Source organism: Dromiciops gliroides, chromosome 2 (genome assembly GCF_019393635.1).
Source record: "Dromiciops gliroides isolate mDroGli1 chromosome 2, mDroGli1.pri, whole genome shotgun sequence".
NCBI lineage: Eukaryota > Metazoa > Chordata > Mammalia > Microbiotheria > Microbiotheriidae > Dromiciops > Dromiciops gliroides.
Window position 1 is genome coordinate 411,198,665 of NC_057862.1, and position 3,914 is coordinate 411,202,578.

The 3,914-nt window shown below is 44.1% G+C and overlaps 1 pseudogene; it reads right to left on the minus strand.

Moving 5' to 3' along the window:
- Positions 1 to 2,911: 2,911 nt before the first annotated feature.
- LOC122738245 lies at positions 2,912 to 3,451 on the minus strand (annotated as a pseudogene).
- Positions 3,452 to 3,914: the final 463 nt, after the last annotated feature.

A 3,914-nucleotide genomic window follows, 5' to 3' on the forward strand; every position in this document is an offset into this window, starting at 1 on the left:
TCTTCTATTACATCTCCCACAAGTGATCTAGTCTTGCTTTGAAGCTAGGAATAAATCCTACTCCTTCACAGATGAAAAAAAAAAAAACCTACCACAACTTACCCCAGATGTGGCCATCTGGTTCCAGCTTAACAATATCTAAAATGGAGAAACCACCCCATAGGACAGCCCCTTCCACGTGTTGACCTTCAAATATTTGAACACAGATATAATGCTGGGGACATATCCCAACCCAGTGCATACATGTCAATAGACATCCAAGCGCCCCAGAAGGAAAAGGCCTCAGGAGGTCCTTCCCATCTCTGCCCCTGCCCCTATTACTCAATGCCCATAAAGCATAGTGTGATGCCCTGTCCTAACTCCATGATGATAGCCCCCACCCAATTGGCCCAGGGCTTCACTTCATACCAACCCACAGACCCGCTATCCCTATTCTCCACAGACCTTGATCAGGCATACCTGCCCTGCCATTGCTCACCAAAATCCTTTAGGTTTTTCTGTATCCCCTGATGCTTTGCCCTCTGGAGTCCTGCCTTAAATCTGCCTTAAAGCAGAACCTTCCTGTACTCCCATTTGGGTTTTATTTTCTAGATATAATATTAACTCCAAGAGAGCAAAGGGTGTCTTGCTATTCTATTTGTGTTCCCAATGCTCAACAAAGTACTTGGAGCATAGTAAGCGCTTAATCAATGCTCTTATGTTCCTTTCCATTTGAGGTTCCACCCCCACCCCAGTCTTTCCTTCTCCACACTAAACATCCTTACTTCTTTCACCCAATACTCACACAACATGTACTCAAAGCTCTTCACCATCCTGCTCATCCTCTTTTGGCATCACTGCAGCCTATCATCATCCTTCCAAAATGGTAGCACTCAGAACAAATCACAAAATACCTTATGCAGTCTGACCAGGAAAAAGAAGGGAGTATCATTATCTTATTCATGCACACTGTGCCCCGCCTAATGCAGCCTATAATCTGAATAACTGGGCTTGGTCAGGTAGAGGCATCTCAAGTTTACCTAGTCAGTTTCCCTTCTGTTTGTGTGGACAGAGACTAGAACATCTTTGGGACAGTCTGGTCACTTGCTAGTTTCAGCCGCACATTTGTGTGTGTCTGTATGCTGCGCTAACTGCTCAATAGCCAGTTTCTTCCTGTGCAGATATATCAGACACAGACTGGTCATGATGATTTGGGAGTGATGTGATGGTGGGATAGGATGTCTTAATTGACAATCAGCTTTTGATTGGCAGTCATAAAGCCCCCCATTCGTAGGTTACAATGGCATTTTGTACCTGAGAAATCATGAAAATGGATCTGCTAGTCCCAAAATAACTGTATTCGTTAAAGATGTGCGAATCATCAGCCATCTGACGCCTAGTTAAGGATGCAGGAAAGGGTCTCTTCCAAACAACAGTATGACAGCATGCCAGACAGGACTCAGATGAAGCCGACTGGACCCACCCCCCAGGTTTCCATGCCTTTAGAAAACTCAGAAACTGCCAGGCGCCAGAGGGGCCTGTTCTCGTCATGGCGCCTCTCCCCCAGCACTATCAGTCACTGATATTGATAGCAGATCCATAACTCGCTGAGCAACTTGTGTCTGTGTTCTGCTATATTTATTTGGTAAATGTGCTGTAAAATCATATTATGAAATAAAAACAAGATCTTAATAAATCACAAGATGAGAGATTTACTAACAACATTAGAAGGCAAGGCAGAAAAAGACTCCCCAAAGATGGTCCTGCCTGAAAAGCCGGCTGCTTCCCTGGCCCCAGCAACTCTCCAAGGGCTCTGGCTCTATTTGGCCCCGTGAGGTGGATTAGATCCCTTGGTTTTCTGGAACCGGGACTTGGGTTGTGGATTGTCTGTTAACAGCAAGGCTGCCATGCCAGCCCTTTAGCTCCACTTAAGTAGCTGTTGCTTTTTGTGCTTGGATGGTAGATACAGGCAGGGGAGAATTTGCACTTTTAATAGCCTGATGCCTTTTAGAGAATCTCTATTTCCTTCCAAATTGAGAGAGCCTGTGTTGAAGTTTTGGTATCTAATAAGCGGTCATGTTGCTGTTATAGTATGGAATTGCCTCTCTCTTTTTCCCTCTAAATGTTTGTGATGATAAAAACAGAAACACCTCATATTTATATAGTGTTGTTTACTGTGGCACTATGGAACAGGGATAATCTGTGGACTGAGTCAGAAGGCAGCAGGTTGTAATTCTGCTCTGTTCTTAACTAGCTACGTGGCTAAGTCCCATCTATGAGCCTCAGTTTCTCTATTTATAGGCATTTTATAAATGCTTACTGATTAGATTAATGCATTACAGTTAAACATAATTAAATGATGCTGTGATTGCAACCCCTGTCAGTACTAACCTTCCCCTAGCACCCCACTTAGCACTAGGAAATGCACTAAAAGCACTGAACTTGGAATCAGGAAGATCTGGGTTCAAAACTGTCATTATACACTTATTCACCATGCAGTCTTAGACAAATCATTCAACCTTATTTTTCCTTCAGTTTGTTCATCTGTAAAATGGGGACAATTATTCCTATTGTACTTGCTTTACAAGGTTGTTGTGAAGAACAAATGAGAATTGGATGTAAATTGCTTTGTAAAATATTAAAGGACTACATCAATCAAATCAACAATCATTTGTTAAGTGTCTGGTGTGTGATGGGCACTGTTCTAGGTCCTAGAGATAAAAATACAACAAATTAAGTGTTCTCTACTTTCTTTTTGTTTTTTTCATCAGTACCAAGTCACTTTATTGGTATGTAAATGTTGGTAGTATTTTGGTACAGATTATGAAAGGTCAGATAACCAAAATATGCATGCACTGAAAGACAGGAGGAGTGGCGCCCACAGTTCCCAGGTGTGGGGGAAACCAGGTGTGGGGGAAGCCAGGTGTGTGGCTTAGCTCTCATTGTCACTGTCTCCAAGGGTGTGCTTGTCAAAAAGATATTCTGTTATGCCAGAATCAGGGCCCCCATTTTGCTCAGGTTGGTTATGTGATCACCCAGTTGTTTGATGTACTTTACCTGCTCGTCCAGGTAGTGGGTTTCGATGAAATCACATAAATGTGGGTCATTTTTGTCAGTTGCCAGCTTGTGCAGTTCCAGTAACAACTGATTGACATTTTTTTCCAAGTGCAGAGCACACTCCATTGCATTCAGTCTGCTCTCCCAGTCATCGTGGTCTGGTTTCTTGATGTCCTGCAGGAAGATGCGGCCACAGGGTTGTTCTGAAGTTTTATCCCTCATGAGACTGGTGCAGGAAATACTTGGCAAAGTTCTTCAGGGCCACATCATCTCGGTCAAAGTAGTAAGACATAGACAAGTAGACGTAGGAGGCATAGAGCTCCACGTTGATCTGCCGGTTGATGACGGCCTCAGAGTCCTGGTGGTAGTTCTGTTGCACCTGAGAGGGAGACGAGGTCATCATGGTGGTGGAGATGGTGGAAGTGGCTTAGACAAGGAGGCAGAGGAAGCTGTGCAGCGGCTGCCGCTGAGGCTAGGATGGCTGAGCCGGCAGAGGCGGAGGGCTGCTGCTCGAATGGTAGGATGGAGAAGTGTTGGTTAGTGGAAATAAAGGTGGAGAGGTGGCTAAGGGCAGCTCTGGCCCAGAATCGAGCAGCGGGTTCCGTTCAAGCTCTGTTGAAGCAGGAAACCGCAGCGACTCCCCTTCCCTGCACTTCTGGCATGTTCTCTACTTTCAAGAAGCCTATAGTTTACTGGGAGGCACAAGTACATGTATAAGTATATAGAGACTAAATATTAAAAAAGTGAATATAAATAAATAAATACCAAGTAATTAAAAATGGTCATTTAGGAGGGAAGTAACTAGCTATGGGTAAGGGGCTTGAGTTATATATAGAAGGAAGGGTAGAGCAAATGAAGCAGCCCATTCCATATGTGGG